Raw genomic sequence first — 25,580 nt, 5'->3', positions numbered from 1 at the left:
TAAAGGAGCCGACCCAGAGGAGAGCCAGGGTGCAGGGAGCCAGCAAACAAGTCTGTGCGTCTGCCTCACTCACCACCCTCACTCTGCACCATGGGGAAGGACAGGCTGCCCGGCGGTCCGAGCATCTTCCTCCTGCTCCTCTTCCTCCTCCCTGGGGACACCTCGCCCACCACCGAACCGTAAGCTGCACACGCAGAGGGGGCTCGTGCTGTCTTGTCTTTTGCTTCCTTCATCCCCCTCACAGCTCTGCCAGTGCCCCTCAGTCCTGCTTAGCTACCCCCTAGTACTCCAGCCCGGGGCTCCCCACACAGCCCTGCCTGCGCCCCTCACGCCTGCCCTGCAGCCCCCCTGCTCTGCCAGTTCCCTTGCCTGTGTGCGAGAGCTCACACAAGTGGTTCTCTTTTCGCCTCGTCTTTAAAGCCAGTTTGCTTCCCCTGGCAGCCACAGACTGTGCTTGTTCCCAAAGAGAGTCTGTGACCTAGATTCCCACCGGTCAGCACAGCCCCTGGCAGTGGCGCACACTGCTGGGCTAGCCAGCTGGGCTCTGCAGACCTGCAGTGTGGCTGCAACCTCACCTCCATTGAGGTGCCTGACCGGGGGTGTGGCCGAGGACAGCCAGGAGCTGGGCTGACTCAGGGTATCCCTTTGGCAGTGTGGACTGGCAGAGAGTTCCTCTGGAGCCCAGCAGAGACTGGAGCATTTGCCCTCCAGTGGGCATTCCCTGCTCCTGGGTGCAGCACCCCTCCTCGCTGATGTACATGGGCAGATGCAATTGTCATTTTTCTGTCGCAAACTTGGTCGAACTCGACACGTTCCCACAAACTGGTTCCATTTTGACTAAACTAGACTTTGTGACAAAAGTGTTTTCAGACTGTTTTCAGCCAGTTCTATTCCATTCTGAGCACGGGCCTTGGATCTGCTCAGACTTGTTGTCTGTGACCAGCACCTTTAAATGGAGCGAATCCCCCCTCTGCGCTGCAGAAGCAGCTCCTATTTCGTGTTCAGTTGCATCCTGCTGAACAGGAGCGGCCCCACTCTTCTCCCCACCTGTCTTGCAGAGGCCTGGCTTTTGTCCGGTCTTGCTCTCTGAACCTCCCCTTCAGTTCACTCAGGCTGGAAGGGCAGGGGAAGACCAGAACATGAGGTAGCAGGGCCTCAAGGGTGTCTGGGGCGGAGCTGCTGGGGTTATTGTTACTGAGTGATACGGCTGCTGGAGCTGGAACTCCTGGGATGCTTTGCGTTGTTCAAGTCACTGTAAATGGGGCTTTGTACTGGGGGGGGGGGAGCCTGGGGCCAGTATCTGCTCCCTAACATTCTGCTTCTGCCCGTTCTGCACGACAGCCATTCCCTACATTCAGCCATCCCTACATTTGTATTTCCCCATCACCCAGGGCAACAGCAGACACACCTAGATAGACAGACACAGAGAGAGGAGGTCAGATTAAAATCCCTGAGCCACACTCCTGTGTAACTGCCTCCCAGTCTCTACGGAGGTACAACGAGCCTTTCACAGGAGCTTCCCCCTCCCTGGTCAAATAATATTTGGTGCCTCAGCAAGGGGCTGTGGGATGCACGAAAATCAATTAGCAGCCAGAACGTTTCAAGCCAGGCCCGCTCCCTGCTGGGAGCCTGAACAAACAGCCCTTGTGCAGGAATGGCTGCCAGCACAGAAAGCGTTCCTGCGCTCCAGGCAGTGGCTGAGTGAGCAGGCAGGCTAACACCTTACAACAACAAATGAAATTCACCATCCTGTGTGTGTACATTGCAGTTCTGGTGGCTGGTAGGGGACTAGGCTGTCACACTGGTCCATTCCCTTTCATCAGAACCTTCTCCATTCCCCATCCCTGCCTCTCTGACCTGCGCCCTTCCCCTTCCCAGGCAGTACATGGTGCTAGTGCCCTTCCTGATCCACACCAAGGTTCCTGAACAGGTCTGTATCCAGCTGAGCCACCTGAACGAGTCTGTGACGCTGAGCGCCACGCTGGAACACGCAGGGGAGAACAGGAGCCTCATTGCAGACGTGGTGTCGGACAAGGACGTGTTCAAGTGCGTCCCGTTCGAGGTGAGTATCTGACCCCACGGGGTTTATCACCTGTCTCTGTAAGATAATGGCAGCCTGGGACAAACCCCTGCAACGCCTGCTACCATCAGGAATCACAAACGGAGACAGGATCAGGTAGGGATGTTCAAGGAAAACCCCGGTTCTGCAGGCAGTGCTGTGGGTGACTCATGGAGAGTGGCCTTCTTCATGCAGTACGGCTCAGTGCCCAGCACCATGCTAGGGGATGCAGTGCTACAGGCTGTGACGTGGATGACTTTGTCGGGGTGCTTTTCTCGCTGAGTCAGTGCTGACCTTACGGCTGCGGCCTGCCATCCCATTTCTCAGGGGCTCCACAAGTCTCAGAGCGAGACCGGAAGGAAACCACTGGAAGAAGAAGCCTAGAAGATGGAGGTTAGAGAAGTTCCCAGAGACAATTGACGTCCAGCTTGTGCCGCTCCCTGGGGCCAGTTCAGGGTTGCTCCCTGCAGCACTCGCGGCTGGCTGGGGGGACAGTGGAAGAAAATGGACCCAGCACAGAAAGAATTAGTCAGATGTAGCTTCCCGTTGTCAGACACCGCTGGGATCCACAGCTGGGGGACACAATCACAGCCCATAAATCCCTGTGAGGAAGGAGTGTAACGAGGGAAGGGAAATGACTCCCAGTCTTGGACAGAGGCAGCACAAGGGGTGAGGGGCAGAAGGAAAAGCTGAGACTAAGACATTGGGGGAAGTTCTTCAGCTATGAGCTATTGGCATGGAGGAGTCAGAGACTCCTGAGGGGGGTGGCAGGACAGAGACGCCTCTGGAGGAGGTGGTGCAGGCCCCGTCACTGCCCTGATTGCAGCTGCCTAGAGGAGACGTTAGTGGGGGTGGAGGAGAAGAGTCCTGAACAGCCCAGGGTGAGGTCGGACTGGCAGATCCTGGCTTTCTTTCCCCAGACCCACAACGCCTGGTTCGGATAGGTAAGTTCTGCCTTCTAGGCTGGGGTCCCTGTAAACCTCCAGCCTCCAAAGGCTCCGTGCAGACGGGGTCGCTAAGGCAGCGGCGCTTTCGCTGTTCTCCAGGTTCCAGAGTCCAGCAGCCAGTCAGTAGCGTTTCTCACGGTGCTGGTGACGGGGCCCACGCTGACCTTCAGGAGCCGGAAATCGGTGCTGGTCAAGAACTCAGAGAGCTTGGTCTTTGTCCAGACAGACAAACCCATCTACAAACCGGGACAAACAGGTACAGGGAATCGGGTGGGGAATTACAGACAGAGCAGGAAATCCTCCCTGCCTCCCCAGAGACCCCATAACTGGTGTTAGTTAGTTAGTTAGTTAGTTAGTTAGTTAGTTAGTTTAGTACAGCTGGCAGTAAACCTGCCTTCCCATCACCTCCCCGACAATCACAGACCTGGGGAGGGTGGTGCCTACACCATCCCTGCCACGCGTCCAGCGGTCACGGCAAGTGGGGCAGGCGGGCACACCACCTCTGCCTCAATGACTGATGGTCCCTGGTAGAGAAGCTGCCAGTTTAACAGTGACAATCTCTCCCTCTCTCCCTCACGCCGGCTGCAGTTCTGTTTCGGATCGTCTCTCTGGACGAAGACTTCCGTCCCCTGGATGAGAAGGTAGGTCTGGTCGCTCGTCGGTACCCATGGCCGACTTGGAAGTCCTTTGTGACTCCCAGTGAACTTACTGCTGTTAACCTCCATCTCGAGCTGTAGCAGCGACTCCGGAAAGCAAGGGATCCCTTCTCACCGCCCGCTGCTGTGGGGTGAGCGCAGGATGCCCCTCACTGCCCTGGGTCTCACTTTTCAGCACCCTCACTCCACTCTTGTGTGTGTTGATGTGCTGCAAAGTCCATTCTTTGCTGACCTTGCCATGTCTCACCATTTGTTCCCCACACGTTGCTGTGACATTCACTAAAACTTTCTGTGCCAGAATCCTAGCCTGAGCCACAGGCCTTACGCTGCGAACAGCTGACAGAGATTCGTCTTTGGATTCCAGGGCTGAGGGCTAGTAGATGGGCCGAGTTCTGTGCCTTCTGCTGTGCCATGAGCTTTGAGCGGCCACGGCGTGCAGTAGAGTGACAGCCGTGACATCAGTGGTGGGCACAAATCTGCTGTAATGTGGAGCCCCACAATGGTTTTCCAGGGTCACTGTTCAGAGACTAAATCCCTCTGAAGTGGATTTATGGACCGCTACTGAAATAGCCAATCATCCTGGCTCCCAGATGGGATCCTATCCACCAAGCAGCCCAGCTACACAGGAGACTATAGAGTTGTTTCCTGTCTGCTTCCAGCCTCTGCCATTACATCTGATCAACAGGTTGGCATGTGAGGAAATATCTCAGCGGAAGTAGGGTTAAAGAAACGTTTAGATGGGAAGATCCTTGCTCTGAGATGCTGGGCCATATTCCGATCTCATTTGTACCACTGTCAAGCTGGAACAACTCCACTGACATCATGGAAACTGGAGTTGATGTGAAACCCTAAATTGACGGGTGCATTAGTAAAAATTAGTAAAATTTGGCCAATGGGGCTAAGCTGATTCTAAGATTATCTTGGCAAAGATCTTAGGGAGGATGTTCATCTTTCCCCTGGAGCAGAGAGTGGAAATTGTCCTGTTAGCATCGTGCCAGAGGTGAGCAAATTGGAAAAAGTCCAGCAGGGAGCAAAAAAAGAAGAGGTTTTAAAAACCTGATCTAAGAAGGAAGTGGCTCCCAGGTATGAAGGTGCCTGACTCCCATTGAAATCAACGGGAGTTAGACACCTAAACCCCTCTGTGGAGCTGGGCCTAAGCACCTAAATCACTTTTTAAATGGCTCCTAAGTCACTTAGGTGATTTTCCAAATTTTACCCTGAATCCTCTAAATGCAAAATGACGTGTTTAATTTCACAGCTGTGTTAAACTGACCAATTCAGGCTCTAAAACAAAGGACCCGCTGGAGTTTCTCATTAAGTACCAGGGAGCAATGGGCAGAGGGAAATGCAGAGGAGAGACGCAGAAGTCCCTTGACCAGGATACTCTGCAGCCCTTGAAATGAGCTCAGTGCACGTCTGACCTGTGTTGCTAACTCTGCTTCTCCCTGTTTTCCCCACAGTTTCCACTGGTCTTCATCAAGGTAAGTGGGCACAGTGATTTTTACTCTCACAGCCGCTAGCTGAACGCTGGGACTGCTACAGGGGGACTCCCGTGCGCCGCAGCAGAGGGGTTACGTACTGCGGTGTTCATTGTGAATGTTTAGTGCTGCCACTCGGGGGCTTAGAGCAAGGAAGTGAGGGTGAGTCTGTGTGAACAGGAGTTCTGCATTCACCCCACCCCATTCCTGGGTGCTGCGTCCCCAGAGATTTCAGTCCTCAGCTACAGCACAATGTTGGAACATGACCTGCAAAGGGGGAAATGGGCCTGTGACCTTTTCTGCTTCTTTAGGGTGTTTAAAGGAGCCTGAAAGGGTCTGTTGTGAAAGTGAGCCCTGGTCTGCACACGGGTTTCAAACCAGTTTAACTATGTCAGTCAGGGGTGCGATTTATACCGAAAGAGTTACACCGGTACAGCCGCTAGTGTGGGCAGAGTGATACCAGCAGAAAGGTGCCGTACACCGGCATAGCTCATTCCCCTTCCCATATAGGGATAAGCTATACTGGTCAAAGGCACCTTTATGCTGCTATAACTGTGTCCACACTGCGCGGGTTGAACGGGTGTCGCTACACCAGTATCGCTAAAGCAGTACAACTTTTATGTGCAGACAGGCGCTAAGTCCATCATTTCTGCTTCTTTTGCCATTAGAAGTCCAAGTCTTGTCCACCCTGCAAGTCTCTGTGGGCAAAAGAGAACAGGGAAGTGATGACATGACAAGAGTCTGGGGAGGCAAAGCTGAGCATCTGAGAGGGGAAGGGATCTTTAGGACTCTTTAAAATTATTCAGGGTTGTTGGGTTTGTTTTGTGAACAGCTGTTTAATTCCAATGATCAATAAACAGTTGGGACGGAGGCTGTCTCTTTTGAGACAGTGTGGCCTAGACAGACAGCTGTGCTGGGACTCAGGAGACCTGGGTTTTAGTCTGAACTCTACCACCTCCCTGCTAGTGACTTTAGGAAGTGAGTTCACTTCTTGGTACCTCAGTTTCCCCATATGTGAAACAGGAATAACGATACTGACCTCCTTTGTAAAGCAGGCTGAGATCTATGGATGCAAAGTGCTAGGTATTGTTATTATTTTTGTTGTTGTTGTTTGTTTCCAACTCCCAGTCTTTGAGTTCAGATGTGTCAGCTCACAATAAACACGTCTGAGATCTGGTGGAAAACCAGGGGAGACCAGACATGCCATTCCTGCTATTTCTGAGCTTTAAACAACAAGCAGAGGGGGAAGAAAAACCCTTTAAAAAGCGTTCAGGCCTTCTGTATAAATCCATTATAAAGATGACAAAGGTGGCACAAGCCCACTTACAAACAATCTCTGCCAGCCTCCTTTGAATGGTGCGCTCATTTCATCCCCTGACCCCCCTTGCACCTGGCTACCCGCTTTTCCCTTGACTTACGTGTGGGGCCAGGTCTCAGTCAGGGCAAGAATGCAGTGGAACCTGTCAGCTGTAGGGCCTGTCACCCACTCTGCCTGCAGTGTCCCTTTGTGGGGACTCTTGGAACCAGGGCCTGCTCTCTGCCCTTCCCCCATGGCTGGTACCCGAGATGTCACTCACATCCCCTGTGTCACTTGGCTCAGGGATAAAGTCTGAATGAAATAAATCTGCTCCATGAGCAATCGGTCAGTCACTTGGGACTATCTAAAGTAAACAGACTTTTGATGGTAGCCAAGATAGCCGGGAGAAAACAGACAGGAAACGGAAGAGTGTGAACATTAACCACGTTACTGAGTGGTCTGCAAAGGGCACATCAAGTTATAGCTCGCTTCTAGTTCCATCCCTTTGTTGGTTTCTACTGGATTTGGGCCTGAGCTGTGAAATTCAGAACCAGGTTAGGATCTGGTCAGGTCAGGCCTGGTTTGATCCATTGGTTTGGCCTGTTAATAATCAATTTGTAATTCACAATATTTAGCTGTTACAGAGATGAGGTTTCAGATCCAGCCTTCAGACCTGGCTTCAAACTTGCCCCAAACCATGCTCAGGTCCTTGTCTGATGAATTCAGATTGTCCCCTGCATTCCCTACCCCCCAATCCATATTGTGCTCCAGTGTTTTGAGTAGCAGCCCAAACAACAAGATATTTCAGACCAGATTAGCATTTCCATCGCACATTGCCTTCCACATACGTGTGCGCTGAGAGTTTTCTCAGCCCCCTCGGTAATGTCAGTACTTCAGTCCTCACCTCAGCCAGACCAGTTGCCAGTTCTCACACTGCAGTATCACATTAAAGCTCCCGGCACAGACAAACCCATCCTGCCGTCTCTGCATTGATCTCTTAGTCTCGCTGTCTGCCGTCCTCCTGGCCTACGCCATGGGGCTGTGGGCACGTTGAACTGGTGGGCAGACAATGGAATAGATTCAGTGCTGGTATCTGGCTGTTTAATCACACGCTGATTGCACAGGACTTGACTCTAAGGACACTTGTAATTACAAATCCAAACAGACGACTGGGAAAATACAGAGCCGGCCGGCAGGTGCCTGCCCTCAGCTGCAGGAGAGGATCATGTATTTCCTGTTTCTCTGCCAAGCGTTGGACTGCAACCGCTCTGCTGTGCGGCCTCAGGCAAATGAAAGGTTAAGAGTCATCCTGTCTTGTGACCTCGTGCTCTCCTCACCTCTAGGACCCGCAGAGGAACCGTGTCTACCAGCGGCGAGGAGTGGGGTTAAGCGGGGCCTCACCCAGCTCTCCTTCCCCCTCGCCTCCGAGCCCATCCAAGGCACCTACAAGGTGGTGGTGAAGAAGAAGTCAGGGACCAATGTGGAACACGCCTTTACTGTGCAGGAATATGGTAAGGAAGGGTCCCACTCACGCCAGGGGAGGGGGCTGTTGGAAGCAGATACAGCAGCCAGGGTCCATTCCAGGCACAACATCCAGTTCAGGATTGCCCGGGATGTAGATGAGTGAAGAGTGATCTGAGGAAGGGGCCAGGAAAACACTGGATGCTTTAGGGGATCAGGATCCCCTGCTAGGGCCCTCGCAATAGGACTCGGTCTGAGCCCCCAGCCAGCGGAGTGTGTCTTTCTCCCCAGCTCTTGAACTGCCAGGGTCACTGTTCCCTATGAGCGTGGGAGTGTTTGGGTCTGAATACAAAGGCCTGTCCCTCAGGCCCTCTGGATTTGGGCTGTGATTCCAGTCTCAGTAGAATGCAGCTTTATTTCTGTGGCACTGAACGCAGAACAAACTATGTGAACGCTGCGTTACGGGGGCACCATGCTCTGCCAATCCAACTCCCGTCACTTGCTACCCTTCGCCCAGCCTGGCCTTCCCACCTTTCCCCTGGCGGCCCCGGCAGCCAGACCACCATCAGACTTTCAACATAACTAAATAGACACACTTTGGAGACCCAGCATGGAAAACTTGAGCCCCAACGGAGAATCATGGAAAACTAAGAACCCGTTTTACAACCTTAATTTCATGGCTGCCACTGATCACCCGAGGAGAGAGAAATCCAGCGTTGTCTAGTGCAGAGAAACGTACCACTCCAACCCTCCCGGCCACGTGTCAATCACCCCCAGACGTGCTCCAGCCACCTGCACGCAAGCCAAGAGCTCGCTTTCAGCAAGCCACGGCCCAGTTCATTCTGAACGGGCTAGTGACTGTGGCTCCACTAGCCGCCCATTGCTGGCCTACAGGGCAGTCTGAAATTTCCCAGAATCCCCTGCTTCTGGGGCCGGGCTGAGAACCGCGGGATAGGTACCCACAGGGCCCTGCAGCCGAAGGGCTGGAAAGCTGCGCTCGTGCGCACGTAGGGCAAACCTACAGAGCTGTGCACACCAGTCAGCTCGGCAGTGTGGGCCGCCCGACCAACCTGTGCGCCAGCAGGCCGAGATCCCTGCCTGCCTCACTGGAGCAGCACAAGCAGCCGGAGCAAACGGCCCTGATCCCGGGGAGCTGGGGTGATTGACAGCGGGCTGAGGATCTGACCCTGTGCACTGGGGTGGCGGGGGGAGAGGCTGTGTCTGTCACTCAGTGGGGACGTGACCGGCGTGTTCACGTGTGCCCTCCGCTCTGCTCAGCGTCTGCTCCGTCTCTCCCCGCAGTGCTGCCCAAGTACGAGGTGCTGGTGAAACTGCCCAAGAAAATCACCATCCAGGACAAGGAGCTGAGCGTGGCCGTCTGTGGTCTGTGAGTCACGGGGTCTGCGTCCCTGTTCTTTGTGCTCGCCTGTCATTGCCGTCCCGCTGCTCGCACAGAAACCAGAGCTGGAGCGGGCCCTTGGGGCACTTTCCCTCCATCCCCAGAGCCCTGCGTGGATACAGACATGTGGATCCGCATCCGATAGCCATCCACAGAAATAAACTTTCACCCAGCCCGCAATCCGCCTCCCTCTGTTAGATTTACCCGCATCCGCACAGCAGCTGCTTGGCCCCAGCAGCCCTCCCTGAGCCGTTCAGCCCCTGCCACCCCAAACAGCCCATGAGCCCCCAAGAGCTGATCAGCAGCTGAGCTCTGCCCATCGGCCGCGATCCACAAGAAATGGTCTATGGATATAAAGCGGATATCTGCGGATCTGCCGGGCTCTAGCCAACAGCAAGATGGTTCCCCACTGTCTGTTCTGCACCCAGCCTAGCTTTAAACACCCCAGAGATAGCGCTGCTCCCCTGCCCCAGGAAATGATGCCTCAGCCCGTACATCTCCCTGTCAGAAACCATTTCTCCGGTATTCCACCCAAACTGCCCCTTTCTTTATGTCCTTCTGTCCTTCCCTAGTTAGACCCCCCAGTGCCTCCCTAAATAATCCCGGCCCCCTTGGTAGTGGCTCCTTCAGACACTTGTAGGCAGAAATTACATCGCTTCCTAGACATCCAGTCACCAGATGCCACAGATTTAACTCTTTCCTACCTCTCTCTCAATCCTTCCTCCAGCTCCCTGATCATATTTCCTGTTCTTCTATGAACTCCCTCCAATGTGTCAATGGCTTTCTGGTGAAGAGGTGCCCAGTGCTGGAAACAGTGCTCCAGAGGTGTCATGCAGTGGTGACGGGAGATGATAACCCCTCTCTGTACAGCTCTAATTAGGGCTGGCTGGAAGACACTGTTGAGCTCTCAATGGAGCTGCACCTGGAATACTCTCTGCAGAGGCTGGGCTCTTCGTGTCACTTGAGTCACTAGATGAAGCTCCGGAGAATAGACATTAGGAAACAGCAACAGAGTCCTCAGGGTAATGGCATAAAGGGCCCCAAAAAGGCCTCTTCTGCCTGTCTCTGTCTGCCTGTCTAAGCACCTTCAACCCCACTCTGGTTACAGATACACCTATGGGACCCCTGTCCCCGGCCTGGTGAATGTCCGTGTGTGCCGCAGATTCTCCCAGGCCAGGTCACACTGCTATGGAAAAGAGTCTGAGGCTGTGTGTGAGGAGTTCACCGGACAGGTGAGTCCAAGGGCCACCCCGTAGGCAGGGAGGTGACTCTCTTGGGGAGGACGATTTGTGTCTGTCCAAGGGGACTGTCAGACTTCAGCTGGGATTCTGTGGTCTGGGTGGGGCTCTGTCTCACAGGAGAAAGTGACTGGTTAGGAGAGGTGAAGGCCGGGACTGGGGAATGAATTATGAAGAAAAACCCCACAAGTAAAATCCTGCCCCATTGAAATCCATGGCTAAACTCCCGATGACATCAGTGAGATCAGCATTCACCCCTGGCTGGGTGTTTCTTCTAGCTGGGAAAGAGAAGACGCTGAGAGGTTTTGGTATCTTTGAACAGGATTGAGCTGGGCAGGGGAGTGAGAGCAGAGCAGAGGAGAGGGGAAGAGGGACCTGTGGGATCTGAAAGAGAGAGAGAACTGGAGAGAAAGAAGAAAGAGAGAGACGGGCCCAGGAGACAGAGAGAACAGAGGTAGAGGAATAAAGAGAGAGAGAGAATATGAAGGGGGAGGAGAAAGAGCGAGAGAAAGTGGAGGTGGGTTAGACAGAGACTGCAGGCGGAGAAGGAAGAGAGCAGGACAAGACACAATGCATCCGGAGAAAGAGAGAGATTCCAGAGGAGGATAAAGGACACAGCGAGATGTGTCCCACTGATGGGAGGTTACAGATCTAGGGGATGGGATCTGAACAAGCAGGGGACAAGGAGTGTAACCTGCAGAACTGGTGGTGAAATGCATCCCAGAGGGTAGCAGACATGTTGGATAAGTCACTGGGGACCATGGTATAAATGAGCCCAAGAGATGCCTCGATTGGTTTGTTGAGAGAGTCAGGCAAGATCAAGCCAGTGAGAGGATGGGGTAAGGTAAGGCAAGCAGCAGGCTAACGTCTTGGGTGCTGGGGTATCGTCCCCGTTCCACACGGATCTGAATTGCCCGGGGGTTTCCATGGTAATCTCCTCTGTGGTCTCTGCCGCAGGCGGACGTTCGAGGCTGTGTCTCCCACGTGGTGCAGACTAAAATATTCCAGCTCAAGCGAAAGGGTTATGGGATGAACATTGAGGTGGAAGGCAAGATCATGGAGGAGGGCACAGGTGAGCATCACGCTGCGCGGGTGGAGCGGTGGGGCCGCAATTTCAATTGGTGTTCAAGCCAGCACTGAAGGGCACTGGTAGAGCTGGCCAATGCGGGGGGGCAGGGCAGGGTTGGCACATCTGGAGGTGCTGCAAGTCAGATGCATTAGTTCAAGCCCCTCTTTGCCATGCTTTCTTGCAGGGGTGGAGTTAACCGGGACGGGCTCCACTGAGATCACAGGCACCATGAGCAAAATCAGCTTTGAGCAGGTGGACTCTCATTACAGACCGGGGATCCCCTTCTTCGGGCAGGTAGGGACCTCTGAGACCCCAGGAAATTACATGACATGAGTGTGCTTGTCTGTGGAGAAGGAGAACTTGCAGCGCTGCAGAGACAACCTGAAAACGCGTGAGGATTACAAACCACGGGAACAGGAGTCATTTCTCTCTGCCTCTACATACGCTGAGGCATCCTAGCCATGCGTGGGAATTGTAGCACCTTCCTCTGACCACCTCCCCCTGGTGGTGTAAGGCCATTGATCTGAGCTGGCGCACTCCTTCCCATGATCCCAGTCAAACGCTCTGCGAGGATGCCCCACCTCCTCAGATGCTTCCGACTTACCCAGGACGTTCGCACGCACCTGCCCTTTGTTCTGCTCTGTAGGAAACATCCTCTGGAGCTGCCTCAGGGGAATAGCACAGGCAAAGGGTCATTAGGACTGTGGGGACAGCTTTCCCTGCCTGGTGTAAGCAACGGAGATTGGTTTCCTTCCTTTAGGTGAAGCTGGTGGACGGGACCGATGCTCCAATCGCCAATGAAACAATCCGGATTTCCGTATTTGGGAACAAACACGAAGCCAACTACACGACAGATGAAGAGGGCCGAGTCTCATTTTCCATAGACACTGTCAACTTCACAGAGGCCTCCATTCAAATCACCGTGAGGGCTGACTCCAGGAGCTCGGGGATTGGAGGTATCACTGATGAGCTCCAGGGGAGATACCTGTGGGTTTCTTGAGCTCTCTGCCCACTAGGAGATAAAACAGTTTCTTGGCTGGGATTTCAGCCTCCTCCTCTTTGTCCTTGTCTTTCTGTTGTTCTTGTTCTCTGTGTCTTGCACACACTCTGTCACTCTCCCTCCATTTCTCTCTCTCCACACACGAGCATGGAAAATGACTAACAATACACCGTAGACTGAAAAACCTGCCAAGAACATTTTTTTAAATTATCCACTTTTGTCATATGAAATTCTAGTAGACTTGTTTCCCACTTTTTGATCTCATGTGACACTGTTCTTCTTTATCAGGTAGACCACAAATCTGAACTGAACTGTTACGACAGTGACTGGGTCACCCCTGTGTATGATAAGGCTGTTCACAGAGCAACACGGTTTTACTCTCCGAGTCAGAGCTTTCTCAAAATCGAGCCTGTGTCTCAGACTTTAAGCTGTGGCTCCACTGCGGGGGTCAAGGTGCACTATATCCTGAGGCCAGAGGCCCTGGAGGGGAGAAGGAAATCGTCTTTTACTATTTGGTGAAGTCTGACCTAGTGATCTTTATCTCTAAGTGCATGTGACACAGCCCTGGAGGCCAGATGCCCAAGGTACATCCAAGCTACCAAACTGCCTGAGACCAGGTTCACGGACTTACATTTATATGTAAACTCACTTCAAAGGAAATGCAGAAGTGGCCAGTGAGTGAATAGTTTCTGACTTGGTTGAGGTCCCAGTAAACTCCAGTCTGGGTCTGGGACTCTGTGGGGCTCTGGGATCTTCTGCTTCTTCCCCAAAAGAAGGCATTGGTATAGACACTCCACCCCCAGGCCTGGCATTGCCCAGTGAGCATCCCCCACCTCCACCAGGACACCCGTGACAGGAGGGTTTCTTCTTCCTGGGGCAGGTGATGGCCAAGGGAGGCATCAGGGCAGGCACCGAGGTGCGTCCCGTCGGGGATGGAGAACGTGAGTAGAGCTGTGTGAATAACTGATTTCCCGGTTCACTGGCCAAACCAGAAACCCTGAAAAACCATTGTTTGGGGTGGACTGAAACATTTCACTTTTGAGCTTCTTTAATCTTTTTTTATATATAAAATTGAAGGAAAATTATAAATGAAGAGTTGTTTGAATTGAAAAATTAAACCTTTTATTTAGGAAAGGTCGAAACAAAACCTTCTCATTTGTTGCTGATTTTTTTTCTGAGCAAAACGATTTGGTGAATTTGACACAAATTGTTAAATGTTTGGGTCGACCTGCCTCTGCATTTTTCACCAAACACGTGTTTTTTTATTGGGAGCTCTCTCCACCCCTTTCTGTATCTGGGTCCTGGGAGGATGAGCTGCTGTGTCTGAAACAGGTGCCAAGAACAGCACCCTTCTCTTCTTCTTTCTCTTCTCTTCTCTTCTCTTCTCTCTCTCCTCTCTCTTTCTCTCACTTTCTTTCCGTCTCCTCTCATTATTCATTGTCTCCCTCTCCCTTTCACACACAGTTCCCCTGACCAATTTCATTTCATGAATGTCAGACTCAAGGGATTCCCAGTTTGATTGTTTCATACTGGTTGGGCAAATTCTACCTTGAGGAGCAGAGATGTGTAGAATCCCACCCCTCTGCAGCCCTGGGGTGCTCACAGCCCCTCAGCGCACAGCCACTGTACAACACACACTTCTTCCCTCGCCTTCATTTTTGCACGGGCTGGGGGATCCTGCGCTCCAGGAGGACTGTGCCAGACACTAGATATGGATTTAGATGGCATGCTGAGATCCACCAGTCCCATCTCACCTGAATACCCCACGTCAGGAGTTGAATCCAGGTGTCTGCAGTAAGAGTCAAAGGCCTCAGTTATGCATCAAAACTGCTACCTCGGTTAGCGAATTTTCAGGTGGCCAATGTCGCAGCCATAATGAGGGACCTAGGGAGGTGTGTGGCCCTGGAGCTGATTGCCTCTAGCTTAGACTCTCTCCCTCTGTTTGCCAGTATTTGAGCTGAGGCTCCTTGTGGGGCCTGACATCGCCCCCCTGGCCGGGGTACTCGTATACACCACTTTACCCAGCGGGGAAGTTATCGCCAATTCCGAAGATTTCAAGATTGAAAACTGCTTTGCCAATAAGGTGGGTGTCCTGTTCCTATAACTCACATTGCCCCATGGACTATGGCCCAGCCGTGGAACCTGGAACAGCGAACTTCCAGGGAGACAGGAGTTGTACAATGGCTCCATGAGCCCATCGGGCACTGACCATGGATCAGCAATCGAATCTGAGAGATGAATGCACATCAGGACGAATTTGCATAGGCAGAATTGTGGAGGGTGGAAGCAGAAATGACTTACCGGGGGCGTTGCTGGTCACGACTGAATTGCATTGGCCAGGACTGAGAGGCAGTAGCAGGACTGGGTGGGGAGCCCAGGAGGGGAATAGCAGGGGGGCTGTGGGGCAGGTTGAGGGGGCACTGGCAGAGCTGTGTGGCGGTGCCAGGACTGGGTTGTGCTGTGGGGCAGCGTGTGAAGGTATCTGGAGCAGTAGCTCTTCTAACTCCTTTCCTGGGGTTGCAGGTCGACTTGCATTTCTCACCAGCCGAGGCCTCCCCGCCTCCAACACTCACCTCCGGGTCAAAGCCTCCCCGGGCTCCTCTGTGCGCCGTCCGCGCTGTGGACAAGAGTATTCTCCTCATGAAGCCTGAAGCCGAGCTCTCGCCCATCTCTGTAAGTCCCAGCCTGGCCCGGTGATCAACCAGCACAAGAGCTGGTCTTGTCTGGAAAGTGCAGAGACTCACTTGTGAGAACGAGGGCAGGAGCAGCCTGGTTTATAATCATCCAGCATCCCTCGTCAGCACATGGTCTGCGCCCACTGGTTGATCTATGTAAGGCACTCATGAAAACCATTGCTGCACCTAGTGGTTTATTGTTCTGGGGCCACTTGTGAGGACACTACCACACCTACTGATTTACTATTGCAGGACCACTGGTCCAGCAGCACACACTGGGTTATTATGGAAAAGTCAGCTGTGATCCCTGGAGTCAGACATGCTGCTACTTTACTGGAGGGTTTGTTATTGTAGGGTCACCCTTGGTCACTGGGAGTTTACAGTTGCCTGGGATCACTAGGGCCAGACAGGCTGGTTTCTTATTATTGGCCGGTGGTCACTGACATCGGCGTGTCCACGCAGGTGTATGATTTGCTCCCGATGAAGGAGATCAGGGGTTATAATTACCAGGATCACTATTTGGAGGAAGATGACGATAACTCTTGTGTGCAACTCGACAACGTTATTTTAAACGGATTCATTTACAGTCCACTTTCTCCTGATGGTGAAGGAGACGCCTACAGCATTCTCAAGGTGAGCACAGGTCTCCCCGTAATGTTTGAAATCACTGTTAGTTCAGAATATTTCCTCACCGTGTTCCTGGATGACCAAACCCCTGTCACATCCCGTGGACGCTGTCTGAGCTTAGCTGGGTGCTTGTTAACCTGGGCATTCGGGGTAATAAATAAAGCTGTGACAAAAAACCCTGGGTGGAAACACCCCAGCATCGGGAACCGAATGCCTCTGTCCCCATCGCTAATTTAAACATGGCAAGGAGACCTTCCAACAGGCCGGAACAAAGAAATAGAGCCCAGGAAAGGGCAAATCCACCTCTGTAGCCATTTTGTCAATAAGACCCCCTCCCCACCGCTCTCTATCCCAGCTGCGTAGGTCTCTGTGACGTGCCACCCCCATTTATCTAGACACCCCGGGCGGAGCGGCTGCTGTGAGCCAACTCCCCAGGAGAATTACCCAGCCCCACCTGGTGCGGGTTTGGTGCCCTGCGGAATCTCAGATTTGTTCCCGGTGGGACTCACTCCCAAGTTACCCAATGGCAATGACTGTCAGGCATCTCAGCGGAGAGGCAGGGGATTGACCGGCCAGAGAGAGCGAACTCCCTCCAGGGCAGGGCTGAGGCAAGCCGGCAGGGACTGGGTGCATGGCGGAAGCTTGCACGGCCGATGCCTCTGTTGAACCTGTTCTGAGGACACAGAGGACGGCCGTCTCCAGCTGTTGGTCTGGCGCCTTTCACTCACACGGAAAGCCGTTTTCTTTCAAGCCTCCCGCCAGCCACACTGGCACTGACCTCTCAGGACTTAGTGATCTCAGCTGGCATCAGTATCTGCCATTGCCGTGACCCATTCCCTGCTCTTGGTGACAAGCCCGTCACATCCCGATCCAGTCCAGAGGATTTGTTTACATCCCGGCACATGGTTTACTTTACCACATGGCTGTCTGGGTTCTCTCTTTACAGGAGATGGGTTTGAAAGTCTTCACCAGCACCAAGGTCCATAAGCCCAGACTCTGTGTGCAGATATGGCGCCATGCACCTAAGGCATATGCCGGTAATGGCAGGAAGAGAGCCTACTTTTGTCTCACTCCCGCTTACACCCCCTCTTAGCTGCTTTTCTGGCCCTCCCTTTCACCCTCTCCTCTGCATGGAACAGACCAGTTGGACCCAGCTCTGTTCTCAGCTATGCTGGCTGAAATCCACTAACGGCCAGTCCTGAAATAGAATCTGGTCCACTTCAGCTGCTTGCGCCCCAGCCAAGGAGATGCGCACTGTTGTAACTACACTGACGCAGTGGCACCCTGCACCCCCTACTGTAGATGTGCTGCCTTGGCACAAACAGCTACAATCTTGTTGAATTTATTCCAGCTGTTTAAACTGAAACAGGACAATTTCCACTTCCAGGTTTCACCTTACAGCAAGTGCTTGATTAAAAACGAAGTAGAGAATGGGCCAGGTTCAACGGAGAGGCAGTGTGAACCCAGGGGGAAAGTTTAGGACTGGGAATCAGGAAATCTGGACTCTATTCCCAGCTCTAGCGACACTTGAACTTGGGTGAATCATTTCACTTTTTGTGCCTTAATATTCTTACCTGCAAAAGGACTAATGATACTTACACAGCCTTGTGAAGAGCTCTGAGATTAGATGGCTAAATATTAATGTTAACTATGCTCTCAGTTACACCAGGGGAAATGAAGAGTCACTAGATCAGATCACTGACTCCCCTACTCCAATGTCCCCATCCGTAGTATAGAACATCAGACAAATTTGGCATCCTGACCATATTGGATCGGCCCATTCTGCCTTTCTAGTGCAGGGTCCCTTTTCAGACAGTGGCTGCTTCAGAGTAAGGTGGAAAAACCTCTGTAATACATCTGTCTGTGCAGTATTGTGGGGCATATTTTCCTTGGTCTATGGCTTCTTATCAGCTTATGTCCTGAGCAGGAAGACTGATATCCCTGATCATGTGAATCCTAGCAGGTGTCATTAGTGTTGCTGCTACTCTTAGCCACATACAAACACAATTTTTTCCCCTGTGAATCTGACTCAGCTACTGCATTTTACTTTCCTGGGGCAGTGAGTTCCACAGGCAATTCCATACTGAAGTGGACACAGGCAGGGCTCTAGAGGCTGCTTCAACACAGTCATTACGTCTGGGCTTCCCATACAGTCTGGGATTGGGGGTGGGTGAATAAATACATTCATCCATCCCACCACTGTCAGGGGTCAGAAGTCTTTAGAGAGCAAACAGTTTGAGATCACCGTAGGGCAAGAGAGATGTTTTTTCAATGGCTTCTAAAGTGGTTCTAAAAAGACTTAGGATGCTGGGAGTGGGATGGGGAAGGGAATGACTGGTTGCCAGCAGAGACAGGTCTAAGTTATGTCCTTTCTCCCCTTGCTGCACCCTGCACCCTAATGTCTAAAGAAGACTCTCTCTCTGAACCAATGTTTTTAACCAACGCGGATCACATCGATGCGGGCCCAATGGAGACCATCCGGAAGTATTTCCCTGAGACGTGGATTTGGGATTTAGTTACAGTGCAGTAAGTGATCTTTATGGGATGTGCTGAGTGTGGTCAACTGGGTTACACAGACACTCAGGAGAAGTTGCTCACACGCCATGGGAGGCGCTTATATCCTTCTGTGACAGATACAGTATAGACTAGAGATGAGAGTGAAGGACGGTTAAATAGAAGACAGAAGGCAGGAAGTAACTGTTAATTGTGTGGATCACGATGGACAATCCCCGCTAAGTGGTACAGCAGTAGGTGACCTGCCTGGGCAGTGTGTGTGTGTGTCGGAGGGAGGTGTAATTTCTTTGTGGTCCCAGTTCTGGTGCAGACATGGCTATTAACTAAGCATCTCATCCTGTTCTATATCCCTGTGTCTGAAGGATTTTCTGTTGTTCACTGGGGAACCCCACCCCAGTCTAGTTACGTGGGTGATTTGTCTGCGCAGTGGATGTGGGCTGGGATAGGATGGGATGGGGTGGGAGGAAGTGCTCAGTGGTGAGCCTACAGTAACCAACCAGCCTGCACAGCCCGGTGCTCACGAGGGGACCCTGCAGTTAGAAGAGGCAGAGGTATTTGGGATCCTGTGAGGACACACTTGTTCCCCCCAAAGCCAGGAAAACTCCCCCAGCTCTCGTTTTGTTTTGTCACCAGGCCCGTGGGAAGTGCCGACTTGGCCGTGACCATCCCCGACACCATCACAGAATGGAAAGCCAACGCGTTCTGCACCTCAGGTGACACTGGCTTCGGCCTGTCCCCAACCGTGTCCCTCAGAGCCTTCCAGCCCTTCTTCGTGGAGCTCACCCTGCCCTACTCCGTGGTGCCGGCGAGGCCTTCACGCTAAAGGCCACGGTCTTCAGCTACCTGAGCCGCTGCATCAGGGTAAGGGACACTCACACCTTTGCTCAGCGGGGGCAGGGAGGAGAGCACAGGGTCAGTTCCAGCACTGCTCAAATCCAGGGGAGGCAGCTGATTGGCCCCTAGGAAAGTGTCGTTTACAGTGGTAAGAACTGGGTGTTGGAAAGGAGGAATCTGATTGGCACTAGGCGTGCGTTACTACAGGGTACAGAGTGGGCGTTGTGAAAGAAGGAATCTGTTTGGCTGACAGGTTTGCGAGTTCCCCAGCGGCTGCAGTGCATGTGTGCAGTGCTGTGTGACATGAGGCCAAGGCCCAGCACCGGTGCCCACTCCGGGAAGCCAGGAGTCTCCACTAGAGTAAGCGGTGATGCGCAGTGTGCGGTCACCCCAGCTACCTTGCTTGCCATGGGTCATGAGATAGGCACAGGAGGTCTAAGGACAGGTGCCTTCAGCCGCACAGGAAGGTGGACGCAGATATATCTGCAGCTCGCAAACCTGTCAGCCCCAGACTCCTGCCCCGTCTCCTCCCCTGCACTGTCCAAATCTCCATTTACCCCCAGCCCTCTCAAACCCCTCTCTCTCCCTGCCTGACGACACCTCTCTGCACAACTGACAGGTCAGCATCTCATTGGCTTCATCTGACGACTTCCGGGCCACCCCTGTGGAGAAGGAAGAAGAATCTTATTGTCTCTGTGTGAACAAACGGAAAACCGTGTCCTGGGCTGTGACTCCAAAATCTCTGGGTAAGGGACCTGGCAACTGCAAAATCTCAGGATCAGGGACTAATGGATGGCGCCAAAACCTCTCTTGAGGAACCAAGTGGCTCCAGAATTTCTGGATAAGATACTGGATGGCTCCAACCTCTCTGGAAGGGACTGGTCTGCTGTGAGAGGACAAAGGCCGGCCTTGTGGCTGAGGCACTGGACTGGATTCAGGAGACCTGGGCTCAGTGTCCAGCTCTTGGGCAAGTCAGTGTCTCTTTGCCTCAGTTTCCCCATCTGTAAAACAGGAATAATGCGTTCATCCGTTTATGGGGGTGCTCAGACACGACTGTGATGGAGGCTGTATAATACCTGGATTAACGGACTGGTTGGGTCTGAAATTGCTGGATAAGGAAGTGGGTGGCTGTGAAATCTTTGGTGGCTCTGAAACTTGCCGGGGTCTGGGCGGCAGAATCGGAAGACCTGCCCCTGCACTCCCTCCTCTCCTCTGTCCCCAGCCCCTTTCGATGTAGCCACTGGAGCCAAGGGGCTGGAAGGCTGCTGCAGGGCTGTGCTAAAGTGCTAGCCTGCGTGTGACTTGCGCTCTGCCCTCTCTAGAGAGCTTTCCATGTAATCAACGGTGCCGCAACGCCGAGCACCATGGGAATGACGCTGGCACCCTGTGGCTGCAGTGCCTGGCAGAACCCTTGTCTCTCTCTGTTTCAGGTCATGTCAATTTCTCAGTGAGCGCTGAGGCCCTGAAGTCAGAGCTGCTCTGTGGGAACGAGGTAGTGGAGACCCTGGACGAAGGGCGGAAGGACACGGTGATCAAACAGCTGTTAGTGGAGGTAGGTGGGCCGCTTAGTCCTGTGGTAGAGAGAAGTCATGGTAACTCACTGCTGCATCATGACAACTGATATAATGCTGCAGATCTCCTCTGCTTTATAGGAAAGCCATATTGACTTAATACCACCACAGCAATAACACATTCTCTAACGCTGTAAAGGGACGCAGTGATAGCTCACTACATCGGCCAGTGTAAACTATAATGCTGCATAGCCTCTTACAGGACAACAATGGCATCTCATTACAGTGTGACTGAAGTAGTAAGCAAAGGCGATACGTTTGTCACGGCCATGTCTTTTGGGACAGAAACTATGACTTTAGGTTTTGTCCATAACAAATTGTGGGATCAGGCCCTGAGCGGGTGTACATTGGCATAGCTCCATTAATGTCTATGCAGCTTTGTGGATTTATACCAGCTGTCGGTCTGGATCACAATGCTTGTAAGAAGAGCTGTGTGAATAACCAATCTTTTGGTTCACTGGCCAAACTGAAAAATCAAAAAGGAATCATTTTGGGTGAACCCAATGAAAATGTTTCAGGTTTTTTTGATGAAACTACGTTTTTTTTTACTTTTTCAGTACAAGTCAAACAAGATATTTGATATGACCTGACATGAACCATTTTGTTTCTTTTTCAAATTTTTACCCTTTTTCAACATAAAATCGAACTAAAATTCAAAACAAAAAAAGTAATTCTGAATTGAAAAATCAAATTGTTTTGTTTAGAAAATGTCCAAACAAAATTTTTGATTTTTTTTAACTGAAACAATTTTGTGAATTTAGCACAAATTTGAGAAATGTTTTGGTCAATCCGAATCTGCATTTTACAGCGGAAAAAAAGCTTTTATACAAAATTTCTCTCAGATCTACTTGTAAACCCATTCCTGAGTAGGACACTTCCAGGAACAGTAACAAATCTTGTCCTGTATGTGACCAGTGTAATGGAATACAGGAGAGTGACCACATTTTAAAACGTTTTTCATTTATTAGTGAATTATCATTGTTTATTTTAAATTATTTGGTTGCATAATTTAAAAGAAGCTCAAGGTATCTGAGCCAATGACTTTTTTGGTATATTTTTCTATAAATGTGTGTCTCCTACAGTATCTTCTAATGAGCAATCCATGGCTTTCCCCTTTTTTTTTTTTGACATGACACCCAACCAGCCTCAACTCAATAAAACCCTCTGTAGCTATTCCGTGTACTAGGAAAGCAGTGATACTTGTTACATAGTCTGCTCTGAGCAATACCACATGCCAGCGTAAGGCGACTCCTCTCTCCGCTGTAGGAAAGCATTCATCATTTGTACATAGTGTGATGTCAGCAGTAACACATCATCTAACTCTGCAGCTCCTCTCCAAGTTACAGAAATGCATCCCACTTTTTCAGTAAGGCACTTTTTCAGACACAATTCGCATTATGATATCAACCCAGAAAAACACTTTGTAAGCTTCGAGCTAAGACTGAATCTTGTGTCCAGTTCTCGGTGCCGCACCCTAGGAAAGACAGGAGCAAATTGGAGAGAGTCCAGAGCAGAGCAACAAAAATGACCAAAGGTTCAGAAAACCTGCCTGTGAGTAAAGGCTGAAAGAACTGGACAGGTTTGGTCTAAGGAAGAGATGGCTGAGGGGGACCAAGATAACAGTCTTCAAATGTGTTGCTGCAGAGAGGATGGTGATCAACCGTTCTCCATGTCCTCGAATGGGAGATCAAGAAGTAATTGGCTTAGATTGCAGCAAGGGAGCTTTGGTGAGATACTAGGAAAAGCTGTCTAACTGTCAGGGTAGCTGAGGACTGGCACAGGTCACCTGGGGAGGTTGTGGATTCTCCACCATTGCAGGTTTAAGAACAATTAGAGAAACACCTGTCAAAGATGGTCAAAGCTTATTTGGTTCTGCCACATTATGAGAGGATGGATTCGATGACCTCTCAAAGTCCCTTCCAGACCTACCTTTCTATGATTCTGTCATGTTACAGTAAATCTGTATGGCTTTTGCTTTAACATTAGCCTATTTTCCAAGTGAAAGTCGAATTCTTACTTGGCTCCTTTTTCGATAAGTAGAGACACAAAGACCTGTGAGATGCTGCACAAAAAATTCCAAAACCAGTGATTTCTAAGTCTCTTCAGCTGAAGAAAGATTCACTTCGCTTCCCTCAGAGTAGTGGAAATGACTGACTTCAGTTTGAGCTGATCTGACAGTTCTGTAAACACAGGGATTGTTTTTCTCAGAATTATGAAGAAGGTGAAAATTGGGCTTAAAATAACAGACGCCAAAGGGTAACTTTAACTGCAGTTGTGGGGGGTGTGCTGATCATGCCCGGTTATTTTAGTGAACTGGCCAGTGCACCACCGCGCTCTACTGCCTGGAATCCAAAACGCTCATCTATGCATGCCAGGCTGACAAGGAGTTTGAGCTGGTTGGAAAATGGGATTCTTCTTCCCCAATGAATTTTCCACCAGAAAAAAAATTTTACAAAATCTTTGGTCAGTGCATTTGGATTTCCTGAGCAAATGTTCAGAATGACACTCAGTGACAGATTTGTCACTCAGATTAGTTTTGGAAAGACATTTTGAAACAAAACAAAAATGTTCATATCAACCTCAAACGTTGTTTTAGTGTTTTAATTTTTTATTTCTTTCCCCAACTTTTGGATTCCCCCCCCACACACACCACACATGCTTTAAAACCTTTTTACCTTTTCCGATTGGAGAAAGGATGGAAAAGGTGGGGTTTTTTTTAAGGTGTGAGAAAGTGAGGGAATGCTCGCTTTTCACATTTGGTTACTGTTTTCCTCCTGGCAAAAGTTGGAAAACAGGAATAAAAAGGGAAACCCTTCTATTCGCAGAAGAGAAATTTGCAGGAGAGGAGTGTGGTCCAAAAACAAATGGCTTTGACTAACCCTCTTTTTTGACAACATTTAGTTCCTGAGTTTCAGACAGAATTGTGTTGCGTGGCTGAATAAACTACAGGGCTTCTTCTTTAGCTCCAGCCACTGGGGTCTTGGCCTTTGGAGCAGGAGGAAGTGAGTTCTATCCCCGTTGTAGCCATACAGGACTCATTGACCACAGTGTGTAATGGTGAACTCCTATGTGGCCATGCAGTTGTTACAATGTGTCATTTCACAGCACCGAGCGCTGTGGTCCTACCGAGCAAAGCTCGTCAATATGTGCTTAACTTCAGGCACATGATTTGTCCCACTGACCTCACACGCACTTAAAGATAAGCACCTTCCAGGATCAAGCCCTACATCGCTGCATTATCATTAATATCACAGCACATTATCAGCAGCCGCACATGGTATACAGCTGCAGGTTCGCTCTGTGTAACACGGGATGCCCACGTTTTACGCTGTGATATCAGCAACGAATCACCCATGGTATAACATTGCAATACCCTCCCTTGGATGTGAGAGGCAGTAACTTGTTGGTAGCTGATTTCCAGCTATTATCTGGTGGCTTTATAAGAATTATTATCACAAGAGAATTTCCAAGTTTCTTTCTCTCTTTCTTTTCTCCCCATCTCCCCACCTCAGCCCATCACCCTTGAACAGGTTTTCTGCCGCCAGGGGCTCAGTGTCCTCTGCAGTTCTCACCTTTCTCATTTTCCTTCCTCTTCCCTTTTCCTCCCCACCCCCAAAGCCTGAGGGGCTTGAGAAGGAAACGACCTACAACTTCCTGCTCTGTGCAGCTGGTAAGAGCTTCACCCCTCCTGATCTGCCTCTGAAAGGAAAGAGTGGATACCCCCGGGAAGGAGGGAGACAGTTTCAGGTCCCTGAGGGGAAGAGCTACCTCCAGGCAGTAATATGGAACTGATCAAAGTGGGACACATGCAGCTGGATAACGAGGAAATGTTTCTCACAGTGAAGGGCTGGAAGCGTAGGTCTTAGGGAACGTTCCTGGCCCAGGTCCTGGGGGCTGGGCTAGATGGGATTTAATGGGGCTTTTCCTTCTCTCACTCTCTGAGTCTGTGGAGTGAAATGACCAACTAGAAGGTGCAGAGACAGAGCTGGAGACTGCAGTTCCTTGTCTCACCACGGGGTGGCAGCTCACTGCGTGTGGAGGGCTGGGCAGGCAGGTGAGGGATCCTGGCCTGAGAGGGGAGTTGGAGACGGGGTGGGGGGATCACTATGAAGCTATGGAGGAATGGAGGGGCTAAAGGCAGAGAGACCAGGTGCAGGGCCAGGGGCAGTGTCCCAGCTCCTGTGCGGGGGGTGAGAGGGGATATTCACTGCCGCACAGGGGCGATTTTCCTGCAATCACGTCTGTCTGACTTTCCCCCAGAAAAGACAGCGCCGAAGCCAGTTTCCCTGAGGCTCCCGCAGAACGTGGTGCAGGGCTCGGCCAGAGCCTATTTCTCCGTGCTGGGTAAGTGAGGCAGTCCGCCTCTACCCCGGCCTTACCACGCGTTCCACTCCTCACCCTGTGCGCAGCCGGCAGAGCCCCCTCCATTGATCCCTCCAGCTGCCCACCGCTGTCCTCTCTTGCCAGCACTTCACCTCCTTTCCCTCCCTCCTTCCCCCACCTCTGCCTCCGTGCCCACTTCTCCAGCTCTTCATCCAGGCTAGAGCTCCCGTCTGTCCCTCCAGCAGCACGCCCGTCGCGGTGCTCTTTCCTGTGTCCCGTCTCTCTCAGAGAACATTCCTCTGTCTCCTCTTTTCTGTGTTGTGTGTGTGTCTCTCTCCTCCATTGACCTGTGCTCTCACAAGTCTGTTCGGGATCTCTCACACCAGCACCCGTGCTCTGCAGCGAGCTGTGATCCGCAGGCCAGCTCTGTGC

The 25,580-nt window shown here is 51.5% G+C and overlaps 1 pseudogene; it reads left to right on the top strand.

The window, feature by feature from the left end:
* Window positions 1–40: 40 nt before the first annotated feature.
* Window positions 41–25,169, top strand: LOC137163333 (alpha-2-macroglobulin-like; annotated as a pseudogene).
* The last annotated feature ends 411 nt before the right edge of the window (window positions 25,170–25,580 follow it).

The sequence above is a fragment of the Emydura macquarii genome, unplaced genomic scaffold (assembly GCF_026122565.2).
Source record: "Emydura macquarii macquarii isolate MOO-44397 ecotype Brisbane River unplaced genomic scaffold, CSIRO-AGI_Emac_v2 contig_2527, whole genome shotgun sequence".
Classification (NCBI taxonomy): Eukaryota; Metazoa; Chordata; order Testudines; family Chelidae; genus Emydura; species Emydura macquarii.
The sequence above is the reverse complement of the archived record's forward strand: the minus strand, read 5'-3'. Positions and strand labels throughout refer to the sequence as shown.